The 19,281-nt window shown below is 38.0% G+C and overlaps 1 protein-coding gene and 1 long non-coding RNA gene across 3 annotated transcripts in view; one reads left to right on the forward strand and one right to left on the reverse strand.

The window, feature by feature from the left end:
* Positions 1 to 19,281, forward strand: part of grm6a (glutamate receptor, metabotropic 6a) — a 126,230-nt gene that overhangs the window by 26,448 nt on the left and 80,501 nt on the right. The window lies entirely within an intron of this gene.
* Positions 11,298 to 17,681, reverse strand: LOC141375579 (uncharacterized). The gene is made up of 2 exons (XR_012384100.1): positions 17,577 to 17,681; positions 11,298 to 12,443 (listed from the first exon to the last, which is right to left on the reverse strand). It is a non-coding gene; the product is annotated as an uncharacterized lncRNA (long non-coding RNA).

The following is a 19,281-nucleotide window of genomic DNA, read 5'->3' on the forward strand; positions in this document are numbered from 1 at the left end:
AATGTATTGGTGTTTCTCAGTACTGGGTTGCAGCTGGAAGAGTATCCACTGTGTAAAACATATGCTGGAATAGTTGGTGGTTCATTCTGCTGTGGTTAATCCTGATAAATAAGAGACTTAGCTGAAGGAAAATGAATGAATTAATGAATGAACTAGAAGTTGCTGCAGACTTTTATCTCAGTTTGATGACTTCTAACCGAAAGTGAATATTGAGAAGAGGTGGGGTTTTATTTATGCTCTCCTCCTCTCATCTTTAACTCACAGAAAAATTAATTGTTAGAGGGGCATGGTAAAACATGTTTCCGTCCAATCCATCAAACTGACATCCCTAGAGAATGACCGACATTCAAGAGTTGAAACAAGCCGTTAGATTTTCAATAAAATTGCCAAAACTGTTGGATTAATTTGTGGATTCATTGCTCACTCTAAGACTAACGATGTGTGCTAGCAAAAAAAAAAAAAAAAAAAAAAAAAACATTGTAAACTGATTTCATGCACAATTTAAGGTTTTACCATAGATGTAAACCCACTAAAGTACCTTTAAAACAAACATTAAACCTTAAAATGGGTCATAAGCCGAACGAGAATGAATGAATGCATTTTTATCGTTTTATTGTCATTCGAAGTCCACCAATGGTGTTTACACGGATTTTATTGTCAAAAACATCAAAATCAATATATAATACGCTTTTTTGTACCCTGATTTTGAGGCTGTCGCAGAGAATGCACAGGTTTTTTCATCATAGGCTCATTCTGAAAATGTAGCCCTTTATACTTTTCCTGAGATCGCAAATTATGTTGCCAGAAGTACGTGTGTGTGCATTTTATCTTTAAAACGAATGCTACAGAATGGTACTGAATGACACCGTTCCTTTTCGCCCTTATCAGCTGACCATTTGCCTCTGTGTGGACAGCTTTCCCACTGTTACAAGTTTGTCCTGTGGCTTGCCATGTACGTCAGTGGACTTGTGACGCATAGAGGAGTTGACCATGGGGTTCAAGTCCAGCAAAGAACGGTTCTAGAAAGCGTGTAAGACAAAAACAGAAGCCAAAAAATGTAATAAACATGTAAATGACAGGGTAAGAATGTGGTAAAATCTGAGAACATGGTAAAAATCAGGTGAGGGCTTTTCTTTTTCTGGAATGCTTTTTAAAAATGTCGATTGGGTTTAGGAAAGTGGGTCGGTGTGTCAATCTGTGCTATTGGTTGGACACTATTGGTTGGAGTTTGGGAAGGAGGAGGGTGGGTCAGGTGATCAGTCAGTTGACAGCGGCCTCTTGTGGATTTACGCGAGAACCGCAGGTGGGAATGGCACTCGTGAGAGAAATTTGAGGTGGTGGATTCACAAAAAAAAAACAGCAAAAAAAAAAAAAAAGTACCTTCTTGGACGTATTTGGCACAGTCCAGAAATGTATTTCGAGGTAAGTTTTAAGAATGAGCCTGGGTTGGATTTTCTGGGTGGTTCTTTCTGATGACTTGGAAGTAAACGCCTACGGCTATGATTGGATAACAGCTCTGCATAAACTAGTATTCGACTCCTCCTTTGGTTCATGTGAGGAACTGAATGCATCTGTGGCATAATCTGATCATGTCCTGCGCAAATTAATGGGCGGAGCTACAGAATCAGGCTTTGATATTCTTCTGTGTAGGCGGTGTTTAATCTACTTGTGATGTCATAGATAGGTACATTCCAGGATCTGGCATTTTCTGGCCCTGATATCAATAAATGCCTTTATTTCAGTAACAAAGACATTTTCAGCTCTGAAAATTATTCTTTTACTATTTCTTTTGAGATGATGACCTCTTATATTTCAAACATTCAAGTAAAGTTGAGATCTTAGTTCATCACCTCTTTAAATAAAGATTTATAATATTAGAATCATGGTCACACATTGCAACTTGATTTAATGTTAGTTCTAATACTCCGATTCCCAAATAAGTGATAGAATGTATATTTTGTTTTTTAAACAGCTTAATAATGATCATATTATTTGTTATATGACGTTTTTGCTATGGAAATGAAGGGATGAAGCTGCGATTGGAAGTGAACAGTCTAATCACACCGGTGCGATCGTACACGTAAAAGGGTTAATAACAATTTAACATTTACTTATGCATGATTAAATTTAAATTTATGCTTGTTAACATTAACTAATGACCGAATGAACATGAACTAACAATGAACAACGTTAACGTTAACGTAACGTTAACAAAGATAAATTAATACTGTAATAAATGTATTGTTTATTCATGTTAATAAATACATTAGCATTAAATGCCACCTAATTAATAAGTTTTACCAATTCCATTGACAATATGACCTTAGATCATACTATACTTAGATTTCATGCATTATATGGACCAGCCAAGGCTGATCACACCAGTGTGATCGCACACGTGAAAGGGTTAATAATAATTTAACAGTTACTTATGCATGATTAAATTCAAGTTTATGCTTGTTAACATTAACTAATGACCTAATGAACATGAACTAACCATGAACAACTTTATTTCCATTAGCTAACATTAACAAAGATAAATAAATGCTGTAATAAATGTGTTGTTTATCGTTTATTCATGTTAAGAAATACATTAACATTAAATACCACCTAAGTTCTTAACTTTTACCAATTCCATTTACCATATGACCTTAGATCATGCTGTACTTCGATTTCACGCATCATATAAACTTATGTCAACTCAGCCCAGTAATAGTTGCTAAACGTTTCCTGTAAATAAATCTTGCCTATGCTTGAGTGAACTTTATGACTCAAGAGTGCCCAAATTGCTCGTCTGAAAAACCAACGAGTGCATTGCTTTTGGATTAAGCTCAGTTTGGACAAGGATCAGAGAGCATGTAATGAGAGTTGTTTCTGAGTGTTTGAGACAACAAAAGCACGGAGAAACGACTACAGCGCAAACTGAACAGCTTGGCAGGGACTAGATTGCGATTGGGCATTACTGGCAACGGCAAGCATTTATGATTAGGATTCAACCAGCAACAAAGCCCAAATCCCATGCACATTTTGTCCTTTTAGCAAACAAAAGCTGGGGGAAGTGTGAACAACTATTCTTTATTCATCCTGAAACAGCTCCAGCTTTCTCTCAAGAGGGTCATTTTTGGTGGCTTCCTCGTATAGTGCAATTTCAGGCACACATGGCTTTCAGCCGTTGGACGCCCTGCCCAGGAACGAGGGAATCTCTGTGACGAATGCTGTGATTTGCTCCCTCTTGTGTAAGCTTTTTTCTTCGTGCTCCCTATATCCTCGGGTTCCACAAGACTCAAATCCCTTCCTACATGGGTCTTATGTTTGCAGCGAAATGAGTTGGGGGACATATTGTTCTGAGTGCATGTAGAGGGCTTTTTTTTTCTTCTTCTTTTTGTAAGGTGAAACTGGAAATTGATTTTATAAGAGTCAACCGAGTGACAGACTAATAAAGCTTTTTTTAGCTCTTCTCTAATGGAAGAAGACAACAGAGTCGGAGGGTTTCCGCATGCCATCTGCGCTTCTGTGTACTCCGTTTAAGACCCCTAGAGATGCTGTTTTAAATATTACAATTTCAGCTCTCTTTTGCCCACACGTGGTGCATTATTGAGCTGTAAAGAGGCTGTGGTTCATTTGCAAACAATGGCTGAGAGGATCGCTGATTAATCTTGCTTTGACAAAGGAGAATTGACTAGGGGTGTGATATATTTAATGTAATTGTTTGCTATAATAACGTAATTGTTGTTTTAAGATTACGCAAGCTGATGTTATCGAGTATGTCACTCATGTAAAAAAAAACACATCTTGAGAGTCCAAAGGCATTGATTGTTTGGTGAAGTCAATTAGAATGAGACTATGAATTGCATTATGCATTATGAAAGCAAAAACAAACCTTGTTTTTGTATTTATGAGATATGAAATGGTGCAGTAATATCACACATAGAGCTTTTACAAGTAAATGTGTGTGCAGAATCACAAGTCTGAATATGTGTCAAAATTATTAGTTTCTTTGATTAACTGTGATGCACACGCGAACAGTTCCTTAGGTTCGGTAATAATCATAACCAGTTATTATGTACTGATGTCATTTATCACATATACGTTATATGGCAATAGCTTACTATGGCGAGGGAGGAGACCACAAGTAATTAGAATGCTCTAATTACTTAAAAAGCAGACAACTGTGCACAATTCACTGCATGTGTGTTTGCTGGACAGTCTTTCACTTGCACTGGGAAGTACATCACAACCCAGCTAGGAAAAGATAAAGCTGTAAACTCTCTCTCTCTCTCACTATTTGTGGCTCCTTTGGCCTGATGGTGTGTTTGTGAGGTAACGTTTTATCTCCTCTCTCGACTGTTACAACAATAGACTGTTAGAGCCAATCGCAGCCTTTTCTGTTGAACTTGTGGCCAATCATAGCCATTTAAGAACTTGCTCAAGAAAGTTAAAAAAGCAAGTGGGATTTTATTTACATTTGTTTATTTGCTATAAATGCTCATGCTGTTCTGTGCATGCACTTTAGTTTTGTTTGATATACTCCAAAAAAGTGTGTTTCTTTGATCAGATAAAATGAAAGGTACAGTTTATTTATTTGACTGCTTGTATTAAATGACAACATTTTATTACAAATAGGGCTTATTTTGTGCCGGAACATGGATCCGGATTCGGCAGCTCTGAAATCTGAACTGGCACCTCATTTTACCGATCCTCACCCAACGTCATCCCCCGTCCGCTGTTCACTTTCACTTTGTTCCAGAACTCCCCAATTCTCTTCGCTTTCGTCCGCGACAACCAAGCCCCGCCCCGGCTCTTAGCTTACATCCGCGATAACGCCTTGCTATACCCCCACTGCCCCTTGTTTTTTAATACAAGAATTATTGTTTTTATATATATTATTTTTATATATTTGGTTTTAAATAGAAGTGGTAGGCTGAGAATCGCCATTTACTTTAAAAACATTTTCTTCTGGTTTGTGGCAGCGAGGGAGAAAGGGAGGTTTGCTGTAATTTTATTTCGGGTACTTTAATTAAAGCAGGTAAGTTAGAATTATTTCCCTGCAAGTTAGCTGTCTTTTTGTTTATTATTTTGGCCTGGATTACCTTCCGAACAGATGCCTCTAATGTCTTTGTTGTCAAAGAAAATAATAAACCTTGTTACTTCTTGATAAACATGGTGATCATTGTGAGTTGGGACACGAGAGGGGGAAAACCCTAAATTGTGTAATTAAGCTTAATTCATTTATTTATTTACACTCTTGTTATTGTTCCCATCAACCCTAGACTGGTCGGGATGTAACAGTAAGTAAAATATAAATTTTTTAATGGAAATCATCGTCAATACACCATGATGCACCAAGATATCGAATTGAACCGAATCGATGGCATCATAATCGTAACCGAACCGAAATATGAGACCAGTGTAGATTTACACCTCTAATAATTATGTCTGTTTTTTGTTTCACCCCCCAAATAATGGTTCCAAACACAACCAGACATGCCCAGAAATTAAGGGAGCACCTAAAAATGATTAGCAATTTGGATTTTGGCATTATAAATTATGTGTCTTGAGTATAATGTTAATTTGTTAGATTACAGTATTTCTCTGCAGAAAATGTCAATATGTGTATTTTTACACACGGATTACTTCAATATCATTTATATGGTACATTATCTGAAAAGAAATTATCTACAAGATGAAAAGATGCGAGTCTCAAAGCAACACTGCAATGTTTCATATTTGATTGGGGGGTTGATTGGGGTCTCCTCATCCACCACCAGTGTGCAGCATCCACCTGGATGATGCAACGGCAGCCATTTTGCGCCAGACCGCACACCACACACCAGCTGATTGGTGGAGAGGAGACAGATTAATGAAGCCAATTATGATATGGGGAGGTTAAGAGGCCATGATGGACAGAGGCCAGTGAGCAGATGTGGGCAGGATGCCGGGGTTAAACCCCTACTCTTTTTGAAGGACGTTATGGGATTTTTAAGTGACCACAGAGAGTCAGGACCTTGGTTTAACGTCTCATCCGAAAGACGGCGTTCACTAAGCAGTATAGAGGCCCCGTCACTATACTGGGGCATTAGGCCCCACACAGAACGCAGGTTGGGTGCCCCTCTGCTGGCCTCACTAACACCACTTCCAACGGCAACCTAGCTTTTCCTTTAGGTCTCCCATCTAGGTACTGACCGGGCGCAGCCCTGCTTGGCTTCAGTGGGCGACCATGTGAGAGTTGCAGAGAGCTAGCTGCCGGCTGTTCATTAGTGAACATTAGTTCACTAGTATAATCCAATACAAAAAATTAACTAAAATCAGTAAGTGAATTGGAGCACTGAATGCTCTGAAGGGATGCCAGTTTGTTTGTGTTTGTTTTCTGCTAATATTGAGTTGGATTTTAAACTTATTGGTCAGACCCTGTAATAGTTTTTATTTACACTTACTGTGCGTTCACACTCAAAGCGTCGAGAGCGTCAAAGTAGCCAGAAGTCATTAATTTTCGATCCGGAATAAAGGTACTAAGCCAAAAAGAAAATGAATGAATGAAAATTTAAGTTACATTTTAGTTATCCCTAAATATCTCAAGCAATTTCCATATTTTTTGTCATTATTGGACACCCCTAAGAGAAATAAACCATGAATGAGATCTCTGTAATATCTCATCTAATTTCTTTCTAGGCAGCAAGAAATGAAGATTTGCTTTTGCTTAGTCTGCAGTCAAAGAAATGAACTGAACCGTCGAGTCAGAGATATGAAACTGAACTCCGAATGATCTGAGCTGCTCTCCACATTCATTTCACAGCTCCAGATTTCTGATGTACTTTAAAAAACGGTCTCATTTGTGCCTATTTTTATTTCTCCGAGCGGGAGGCATCTGAGGTGAAGTCGAGCACGAATTTGGAACAGTATAGCGGAAAAACAAACCTGTAATGTCAGATTAAAGTGATCGCATGAATGCCAAGGCCTTACGTGTTTATTTGTGAGTGATCAAACAAACAAAAAAATACAGCATTATTGTTCCTAAATCCAGCATTTCCAGTTCACAGTTGTCATGGAAATGCTGTAATCTCATTAACAGGGCCATTGCTAAGCCCCTCTGCTGATTTCTGCCCTTGTCAAATACACATTTACATGTTTTTGGTGAGCCCGTAAGCTGGTTATGACAAGATATTAAAGGTATCTTTGTATATTCTCATATTTAACTGTGTATTAATCTGTGTTGTAGGAAATCAAAGAAATTAGGGAGTCAGAAAAGCATTTAAACTGAAAAATTCATATCTTCGAGGCCACATCGTTTTGATGTGGTTATGGTTGTATTTTTTGGCACACTTGATGATGATAGTACTATTATTAAAACATACATTTTTTTACATTTTATTGGACTTAAAATGTTGTTTAATTCAATGTGCTACTTACTATTTCGTTGTAATTCTTGGAAAATAGTTTCTACACAAATTTTTTCAATGGTAAATTGTTAATTATTATGATTTTACCATCTGATTTCATCAAAGTACACTATTAAAAGCTCATTGAAAAAAGATGTAGGATTTACACAATTGGTGCACAGCGGCTCAGTGGTTAGCACTGTCACCTCACAGCTAGAAGGTTGCTGGTTCGAGCCCCGGCTGTGTCTGTTGGCATTTCTGTGTGGAGTCTGCATGTTCGGCGTGGGTGCTCTGGTTTCCCCCACAGTCCAAAGACATGCGCTAAAGGTGAATTCAATTGGATAGGCTAAATTGGCCATAGTGTATAAGTGTGTGTTTGAGTGTGTATTTGTGTTTCCCAGTAATGGGTTGTGCCTGGAAGGGCATCCACTGCGTAAAACTTGCCAGAATAGTTGGCGGTTCATTCCGCTGTGGCATCCTCTGAAATAGAGACTAAGCCGAAGAAAAATGAATGAATGAATTTACACAGTTTTCAGTCATGAGATGCTAGTATATTTTACTGATATTTACTAACACATTGAATTATATGTGAAATTTTGAGGAAGAAAGACTGGAAAAAGTTTTTTTTTTCTTGTAAAATGCTGTCAAATAACCAATTTTCTTTGTAATTGTGACATTTGCCAGCAAATTCCTCAGTGAAAATTGCCTCTATAATTGGACATAGAGTATCCTACTCTATATAAACAGTAGCCAATAGCGTATTGCTTCCTCACAGTTCTGCCAATGAGAGTGGTTAAGCTCATGCGCATCAAATGAAAAGCAAATGAGAAGCGTCTTAAATGTGATGAGAAACTGAAGGATAAGGTGACGTAAAAAAAACACCAAGCAACAAGCAAGTGATACACAGACAGCACCAAGCTCTTTCATTCACACACAAACACATATACACACGTAGACAGCAACAAACAAGCTAAACACAGCATCACGCTCTCTCATTTACACACATACAGATGCATGCTCGCTCTGGAGTCAGGAGCGACATTATTAGACCGCCCGCTCCCGTTTTAAATTACACCAGTTACCAACTGCTCCTGCGCTTTATTCGGAAATTTATTCCCGCGCCACAAGGAATCTGGTCGGGAATGCAGACCTCTATTTTGAAGCACACTAACATATAGATGGCCTTAAAACCAACAGACTGAAAATTAGTGATTAGACTAAAACTGACGGAAATGTATTCAATTTCATAAGACATTTCAAAAGCAACCCAAGCTCATTCTGAAAACATACTGCTATATACACTTCTGGAGAGCGCCAAATACATCCCAGGAGGTACGTTTTTTGCAGTTTTTGTTTTTGCAAATGCACCAGAGGTCACTGTGTACGCTTTTTCAAGTCTCAAATATCTCTCTCGAGTGCCATTCATGTCTGCTGTTCTCGCGTAAATCCACCTAAGGCCGATGTCGACTGACTGATTGACTGACTGACCGATCGACTGACCCACCCACCTCCTTCCCTAAACCCAACCAATAGTGTTTTCAAAAGCACTGATTGACCAGCACCCACCTCCTTCCCTAAACCCAACCAAAAGTGTTTTCAAAAGCACTGATTGACCAGCACCCACCTACTTCCCTAAACCAGCCGACAGTGTTTTTAAAAGCAATCTAGAAAAAGAAAAGCCCCCTGATTTTTAGCACGTTTTCAGATTTTACCACATTCTCACCCTGTTATTTACTAGTTTATTTCACTTTTTGGCTTCTGTTTTTTTTCTTAACCACTTTCTGGAACTGTTCTTTGGTGGACTCAAACCCCGTCATCGTGGTCAGCTACTCTCTGCGTCTCAAATCCTTCAACGTAGTGACCCACTGGACAAACTGGTAACAGTGGGAAAGCCTGTCACATGAAGGTAAGCAGTCAGCCGGTATAGGAACAGCGTCATACCACCAAACTAGCAATCGTTTTAAAGATGAAATGCAGCCATACGTACTTTTGGATACACAATTTGCGATCTCCAGAAACGTATATAGGGCTACGTTTTCAGAATGAGCCTATGTTGTTTAAAAGGAAATACAAAGAATGAAATATTATATTCCTGTAAAACCCACTCCTACAACTTTGAAAAAGGTTTTGTCGAAGTTTCAAGGCCTTTTTTCCCACTATACTGATCAGTTTGCGTTGTCTACATCTCTATTGAATCTTTCCCAAACACATCAAATTCAGATTCCATAAAAAAAATACAAAAAGCATGAAGTGCATTTCAATTTCACAGGAAGTTTTCCCATTGTGCGCTTGTAAATGGCAGAACGCTGTTAGACAATGGGCCGCGTCTGTGGGGACAGCTGTCGGTAGCCAAAGCCTCTAATTAAACACATGTGGAATAAAGTCTGAACCCAACACAGAACAAAAGCAGAGGTACAGTGGATCTTCATTAAACAGACCTTTTTTTGAATCTGTATGATGAGGGCCGCAGCACCACCGCCAGTCATTATTCCAGTCTACAGATTGCTCGCTGAAGCGTGGACAAAGGTTCCACAGCCACCGATTTCCATTTGTGGGTTTTTTGCGCTGTTGTTGTTGTTGTTGTTTAAATATGCTTGGGACAGTTTCAAACAGCTATTTAGATGGTGTTTTGCATACGAAAAGCCTGTTGTTTCGCTGATATTTTTACACGGTCGATCATTAAGATGTGTTTGATGTGTCAGGGCATCATGAAAATATCAGATTGCCTGAACAATGAGCAGGTTCTGGAAATTTCTTTGATGTTCGTGACACCAAACACCTGTCGTTGGGTCCGCTTGGGGACTGTCTTTATATTTATTCAAGTCTTTATGTTAGGAATGAATGAGTCCCGGTTGGCATACTTATGCTATTCACTGAAAGTATGTACTTGGCTGATGATTGGAAAGTACAGCCTTTTTATGTGCATTGTAGTGAGATTCGTGCATTGTATTGAGATTGTGTAGTGACAGTGATTGCAGTATGGTACATTTCTTGCTGTTTCTGCATCAAATTAAAATAGAAACTATAAAAAATGCTGAGTTGTTTTAACCCAGGGGTGTCCAAACTTGATCCTGGAGTGCCGGCGTCCTGCATATTTTAGTTTCAACCCCAAATAAACACACCTAAACCAGCTAATCAAGCTCTTTCTAGGTATACTTGAAACTTCCAGGGAGGTGTGTTGAAGGAAGTTGGAGCTAAACTATGCAGGACATCAACCCTCAAGGACTGAATTTGGACACCCCTGTTTAACCCAACGTTGGGTCAAATATGTAAAAACCAAACTAATGGGCCAAATTAAAGTGTCATTTTAAATGTAATTAAAAACGTAAAAACCAAACTAATGGGCCAAATTAAAGTGTCATTTTAAATGTAATTAAAAACGTAAAAACCAAACTAATGGGCAAAATTAAAGTGTCATTTTAAATGTAATTAAAAACCTTCACAACTCAAAGTTGTGTTTGTGCATATGTTTTCCACATTGCGGAAATGCATATATATATATATATATATATATATATATATATATATATATATATATATATATATTAATTAGTTGAAGTATAAGTAACCATTTTATCCCAGGTTGTACATATTTGACCCAAACATTGGGTTAACACAACCCAGCATATTTTGTAGTGTGTTTATTTGTGTATTTACCTGGATGATTCATTCTACAAAATGTAGACTCTTATCAGTTCAAATGTATTTTAAATGCAATTTGTTGAATTTCTGGGTGATTATTTTAACCCTGGTTTGTAAATATTTGGCCTAACATAGGACTAAAACAACCCAAATGTAGACTCTAATCCAGGGGTGTCCAAATGTGTATGGGTGTTTCCCAGTACTGGGTTACAGCTGGAAGGGCTTCTGCAAAATATAAAATATATGCCAGAATAGTTGGCAGTTCATTCCACTGTGGTGACCCCTGATAAACAAGCGACTAAGGTGAAGGAGAATAAATGATTTCAAATGATTAAAAAATTTAGTTTATACATTCACCATGCATTTGTCAGACTAAATTCCTTCTAAAAATTACAAAAAGCACCATCACAAACTCTTGTTTTGATTAGCAGGGGGTTGTGGCTGGTGTAAGCCAAGCAAAACATGCATGAATGCTCACTTCACAATCCATCCAGACACCTTCGGCTCACTGCTCACAAACTATCCATTTGGAATGAACTCATTTTAATCTCACATACTGGTTAGAACAGATAGTCTGTGAACTTGGATGCAGCATGTGTTGTTTTTTGTTGTTGTTTTTTTTTAGTCAGAGAGTCCATATCTCGTTCTTTCCACGGTCTGAGTGAATGTGATCACAGCCGAGTTAAATGAGCTTTTACTTCACCCCACGGTAATGAATCTCCCTGTCAGACGCTCACTTTAAAGATGGCACGTCCTTCCCGCTTAACAGACAAAGATGACACATCTAGAGCGCCATGCCTGTTTAATTACAGCTTCCAAAAGACACAGAAAACAATGCTTTATATTTGATAATTAACTTCTGTGAGTAATATAGTGCCCTAAAGTTTTGATCCTTCAGATGATTTGACAGTTTTTTGGTTTAAGTGTAATTTTTATACGGTGAGGGGAAAAAGTCACATCATGTTTTTTTCTATGAATAATATTTCTAAAGGAGCTGTTGACAAGATTTTAGTAAAAAAAAAAAAAAGCAAAAAAACAAAAACAAAAAAACAATAGAAATTCAAGGCTTAACCTTGGGCTGGAGGGAGTCCGGTTCGGGGACCACAGGATTTCATCTGTTTTTTGCAGTCTATGTTGTTCTGTTGGCTTCATCAACATGGACATGGTGGCTCAGGCATCTGTTTTGGAACCCTCCTGAACGCCTACCTAGGGAGGTGTTCCAGGCATGTCCCACCGGGAGGAGGCCTTCCAGGCATGTCCCACCGGGAGGAGGCCTCGGGGAAGACCCAAGACACGCTGGAAGAACTATGTCTCTTGGCTGGCCTGAGAACGCCTCAGGATCCCCCCGGAAAAGATGGAGGAAGTGTCTGGGGAGAGGGAAGTCTGGGGTTCTCTCCCAAGACTGCTGCCCCTGCGACCCGGCCCCTGGAAAAGCGCAAACAATGAATGAATGAATGAATGAATGACAGACGGAGCAAGTGCTGAACTACTGAACTTTATTTAATACTTTATATAAAAGGCTTTTTTGGTGATTGTTGTCATATGGAGAATAAAGTCACACACATTGCTCAGGTGTGCCTTTTTCACAGACTTCAAGAGAGTGTAAAAATCTTGATGATTCTGTGGGTCTCGTCTATCAAATCTGATCAGGTTATTCATGTCAGGTGATTGGCTGGGCCATTCTACAGCTTGATTTTCTTTCTCTAAAAGCATTTGAGAGTAGGAAGGGCAGACGTTTGCTGAAGAACTACTGAGAGATTTCAGCTGCAGTTTGTGCTTTCACTACCTTTCCACAACTCTCTTTTTTCATGTGTTCAATACTTTTTTCCTGTGTTGTTTTTATTTTATTACGCATATCTTCATTTGTAAACTAATTAGATTTGTTATCTTTGCATATATGGATTTCTTTGATTGTTACCAACATCTGGTGAAAATTTCAAGTCAACAGCACCTTTAGAAATATGTTTTCTGAGAAAAATGGTGACGTGTTCAATACTTATTTCTAGCACTGTATACAGTTTAGGTCATTTAGGTCAAAATTATTAGCCCTTTTGTGAATTTTTTTTCAAACATTTCCCAATTGATGTCTAACAAAGCAGGAAATTATCATAGCTAGAATAAAAGCAGACGTTCGCGAAACCCTGCGTTCGCATGGGTTTCCTCCGGGTGCCCTGGTTTCCCCCACAGTCCAAAGACATGCGGTACAGGTGAATTGGGTAGGCTAAATTGTCCGTAGTGAATGAGTGAGTGTGTGTGGATGTTTCCCAGGGATGGGTTGTGGCTGGAAGGCATCCGCTGTGTAAAACTTATGCTGAATAAGTTGGCGGTTCATTCTGCTGTGGCGACCCCAGATTAATAAAGGGACTAAGCTGAAAAGAAAATGAAAGAATGAATTAATTTTAAGGTCAAAGTTATTAGCACCCTTAAGCAATATATATTTTTCTATTGTCTACAGAACAACTATCTTTATACATTAAATTGGCTAATTAACCTAACTTGCCTGCTTAACCAAATTAACCTAGTTAAGCCTTTAAATGTCACTTTAAGCTGAATACTATTATTTTGAAAAAATCTAGTCAAATATTTTTTACTGCCATAATGGCAAAGATAAAATAAATCAGTTATTAGAAATGAGTTATTAAAACTATTATGTTTAGAAATGTGTTGAAAAAATCCACTTAAAAATCTGTTTAATAGAAATTGAGGAAAATATATTTGAAATCATTTTTAAATAAATTACATTTTAAATAATTAAAATTGAACAGAAGGGCTAATATTTCTGGCTTCAACTGTATGTACTGTAAACTAAACTCCAACTGAAGCAAATGTCTTTTACTTCAATAAATAGCAACACTACAGAGGGGAAATGCTATAGTCGACAAGTAATCTTGTATAACACTGACATCTGTTGCAAGACTACTATATATAGACTGAATCCTTAATGTTGTGCTTGGGTCTTTTTTCAAAAACGAACTGCTTTACTGTTTACCTTACATAAAGTTGCTTGGCGATCGCTAGTTTACTTGTTATTATTTTAAGTTGTGTGTATTAGGCCCCATACTGCACTCATGTACCCATACTTGTACTCATTAAAATGCTCCAACACCACAGTGTGTGTACAGACAATAAACACAGCCAACCAAACAGAGAACCGAATGGAGACATCAGAGGCTAAGGATGTCTGTAAATGTACATTGGAAGACAAAATGATTAGCCTGCCTGTAAAATTTTAATTTTAACACATTTTTAAACAATATTTTTAGTAATTAATTTATAATAGCTCTTCTCTTTGCCATGATGGCATCGTTTTACTATTTTACAAATTATTCATTCATTCATTCATTCATTTTCTTTTCGGCTTAGTTCCTTTATTAATCCGTGGTCACCACAGTGTAATGAACCACCAACTTATCCAGCATTTGTTTTTAAGGAGTGGATGCCCTTCCAGCTGCAACCTATCACATCCATACATACTCATTCACACACATACACTACGGACAATTTAGCCTACCCGAATTCACCTACACCAGATGTTTTTGGACTTGTGGGGAGAAATCGGAGCACCCGGAGGAAACCCACTCCAACACGGTGAGAACATGCAAACTTCACACAGAATCGCCAACTGACCCACCCGAAGCTCAAACCAGCGACCTTCTTGCTGTGAGGCGAACGTGCTACTCATTGCGCCACCATGCAGCCTATTTTGCAAATTATTATGCAGAAAAAAATTGCTGGATCCAACATTATGCAAACTTATGGATAAGAAAAGACAGACCAACATGAGCATAGATGGTGTTCAAAATTACAGTCTTTTTTGGGGAATGTCCCCAGCTTTGGTTCCCCTGATTAATGCAGCCTAATAATCCTTTAGAGGATTTGGAGTTCAAAGTTATGAATTTGTGTTTCATGTATATGCTAATGCAAAGAGATGAGTCTATAGTCTGGATTAAACAGACAGAGTGCCTCTTGAATTATGAAAGAGTGCCTCCAGATATGAAAAGAATCTACAACAGTTGATTTTGATAATCTATGAATAATGAGTTGTCGAGAATAAATTGAATGTAGTGGACATGAGGGGCTGTAAGTCAGCAGCTCACTCAAATACTGGGGAACTAAGCCATTCAGGGCTTTGTGAGTAATCAATAAGACTTTAAAATGTATACAATGTTTCATAGGGTGGATTACTGTAACAACCTCCTCACTGGCCTTCCCAAAACGACAGTTGCAGCTCATCCAGAACGCTGCGGCTAGGATTCTGACCAGAACCAGGAATCAAAACAAATCATGCCTATCCTCAGGTCTTTACACTGGCTCCCAGTTACATTCTGAATAGATTTTAATGTATTATTACTGGTCTATAAATCACTAAATGGCCTAGGCCCTTAATACATTACAGATATGCTCACTGAATACAAACCCAACAGATCACTTAGATCTTTAGGATCAAATAAACTAGAAATTCCAAGAGTTCAGTCAAAGCAGGGTGAATCAGCTTTCAGCTACTGCACTCCACACTGCTGGAATTAGCTTCCAGAATTGATCAGATGTGCTCCAACATTAGGCACATTCAAATCAAAACTGATAACCCATCTGTTTAGCTGTGGCTTTACTGAATGAGCACTGTGCTGCGTCCGACACATTTTTTATGTAAAGCACTTTGAATTGCCACTGTGTAAGAAATGTGCTATATAAATAAACTTGCCTTGCCTTGCCTAATAGAGAGCCAATGTAATGTTGACAGAACTGGACGAATATGATCATGTTTCTTAGTTCTAGTAAGCACTCTAGCTGATATATTTTGAACCAGATAAAATTTGTTTATAAGCCTGCAGGACAGCCACCTGGTAATACATTAGAGGTAATATTAAATATACAGAATGAAATTCAATAAAATTGTGCATGTGTAATCAAAACATTTATCTTAAAAACATAAAACAAAAAAACAAAAGCATAAAATATGCAACAAATGCTTGTACAAGACATTTGAACAGGCACAAACGTGCGAAAATGACTGATGGAAATATCATACATTCATTCATTTTCTTTTTGGCTTAGTCCCTTTATTAATCAAGGGTTGCCACAGCGGAATGAGCCGCCAACTTATCCAGCATATGTTTTACACACCGAATACCTTTCCAGCCGCAACCCATTACTTAGAAACACCCATAAACATTCAATCACACACACTCATACACTACGGCCAATTTAGCTTACCCAATGTCTTTGGACGTGTGGGGGAAACTAGAGCACCCAGAAAAAACCCACGCCAACACTGGGAGAACATGCAAACTCCACACAGAAATGCCAACTGACTCAGCCAAGGCTCGAACCTGCGACCTTCTTGCTGTGAGGTGATTGTGCTACCCACTGCGCCACCATCTCCCCCAATTTGAATATAATTTATATCATATACACAAATATTTTATATCTAAATTTGAATATGTGAATTAACATTGGGGCAGCAAGGTAGTGCAGTGGGTAGCACGATCGCCTCCAGCAAGAAAGTCACTGGTTCGAGACTCGGCTGGGTGAGAGTTTGCATGCTCTCTTCGTGTAGGCGTGGGTTTCTATCAGGTGCTACGGCTTCCCCCACAAGTCCAAAGACATGCGCTATAGGGGAATCGGATAAGCTTAATTGTCCACAGTGTATTTGTGTGAATGGGAGTGCATCCGCTTTGTAAAACATATGTTCAATAAGTTGGCGATTCATTCCACTGTGGCGACCCCAGATAAATAAAGGGACTAAGCTGAAAAGAAAATGAATGAATGATTAAACATTTTCTCAAAAATATGCATACATGTGTGTATTTTTTTGTACATAACAAATATACACAGTACACAAACTTAAATTATGTCAAAAAAACTTTTATTTTTGATGCGATTATTCGCGAATAAATTTCGCCCAGCGCTCATTTTAATATAGATAATATTTTTAGGCTTGTTTTTTATTTCCATGATATATTTTTTTGCAAAGTAAGCTTGCAGTTTTGTTTGGGAACCTGTGGGAAACCCACATGAGCACGGGGAGAACTCCCCACAGAAACATCGGCTTGCTTGGTAAGGACTAGAACCAGTGACGTTCTTGCTGTGAGGCAACAGTGCTAACCACTGGGCCACCGTGCCACCCATCTGGAGGAGGAGTAGGGGTGTAAGGGGGGATTCTTCAAAACGAAGATAGCTGTAATATGGAACTTAGGGTATTTATAGTAGCTCAGGAATCGTCTGATTGGTGAATCATAAATTGAATAATGCAGGGCCAACTGCAAGCAATCATAAGCATATCCTCTCGAAATTAGTTCATAAATAAACTTCACTTATTATAAACATATATATTTACATATAAAAGCAAACGGCATGCACAGACCTTCAGTGCAGTGCAATACAGAGAGCAAACTAGGACTCACTCACACATGCATACTGTACACACACACACACACACACACACACACACACACACACACACACAGATCTCACATCTTTTTCAGAGTCGCTCGGACTTCTCTTCCTCACACACACACACACACACACACTCATTTGGATTACAGGGTGGTCACAAACCTTCAAATGAAAGCGGCACATAAGCCTCAACAGAGCGCATGAACTGCAGTGAAAATCGGCACCTCAGCAGTGCAGCAGTTGTATAATTGTGAATGTCGTCTCTGTGGCCGTTCTAGCTGGATGGGACACGGTAGCAAACCGCATGTTTTTTTAATGATAAGACTTAGTGCTCTGCCTCATGAAACAGCTCCAGGTACTCAATTTTTAACAGCTCGTCTTTATGTGGCATAAAAACTCTGCAGAGATCCCTGGCTGACTCTTAGTTTTATGGGACCGACCCGAATGCTTGTAGAGCAGAGGAGTTTCATTGCCTCTTGACAAAACAATCAGGCGAGATTATACAACGACAGACTCGTCAAATTCGCTGTATGTGGGACAGGAGTCCTTATGTGAACTCAGCATGAGTATATTGCTTTTTTTAGACCACAACAGTGCTTCTTTAAAACTCAAGACTAATTAGGCAAACCAAGACAGAAATATGTCTGATAAGAAATGCTAAGAAATTTGAAGGGTATTAATATTGCAGGGTTTTTTAGTTGGACTCCTGAACTCTACTGAGATGTGTTTTTAGTCTGTCTAAAATGCATCACAAATTATTTAAAGCGTTTTTTAACAAATCCTACAAAATTCAAAGACAAACTTCTGAAAGCGTGGCTTTTGCTGAGACTTGTCTGTGAAGATGTTCCAGTGAAAACAGATTTGGTCTGAAATATATACCTCTGATTATGCATGCTCAATTTCATGTGGACTTTCCATTTCTGGCTGCAGTTTATTCAAGTATGAGTGTACTAATCAGTGTTGGGTAAGTTACCTTTAAAAAGTAATCGATTGTTAAACTAGCTTCAAAATCTGATGTTTTATTTACACTTGGAAAGTTTTTTATATTCAATTAGAGGTTCTAGCAAATTCTCATATGTTTGGCATCCCTTATTATCATATTTCTTTGCTATAAGTGTACTTTCTGGGGACTAATGTAACTGTCTTTTCTGTAATCCTTTTGTCTTTTCTTTCTCTGTCAGGACCCTCAAGCTTAGTTTATGTTAGCCTACTATTGTAAGATAGCACAGCATTTTCCCTGATTGTATCACCCATCACTATTGTCTGTCTATTTATTTATTTTTTATTTTACTTCTATTTTTTATTTTATTATTTTTATTATTACTTTTCTTTTTTACTATCTTACTTTAGGCAATGCATTTAGGGTTTGTTAAAGTGGGTTTATAGATGTATAAAATCTCTGTATAAACAATGTAATTTGTACTTGGCATAAAAATAAAGGGGAAAATAAGTAATTGATTACAAATTACTGATTACTACTGGAAAATTGTAATCTGATCACATTGCTAATTACTTTATGTAAAAGTAATCAGATTACTAATTACTTTACATTGAAGTTACTTTTAAAACATATAAAATATCCTTATAAATACAAAACAAACTGCAGCTCTTCCAGTAATTGAATATTCACTGAAAAAACATCACAATGGATTGATCACAGCAGCTTGACATATTCAAAATAGTTCACCCAAAACTTAAATTCTCTCATCATTCACTTGTTCCAAACCTGTTTTTTTTTTTTTTTAACACAAAAGACACAAAGAAAACGGGATACCTGTAACCATTAACATCCATAGTATGAAAAGCATTGCAGTGTTTGGGTGTTCTATGTTTGTCTAAGGTAATTAGTCTACCGAAATGTGTACAT

This window comes from Danio rerio, chromosome 8 (genome assembly GCF_049306965.1).
Source record: "Danio rerio strain Tuebingen ecotype United States chromosome 8, GRCz12tu, whole genome shotgun sequence".
In the NCBI taxonomy this organism is placed as follows: Eukaryota; Metazoa; Chordata; class Actinopteri; order Cypriniformes; family Danionidae; genus Danio; species Danio rerio.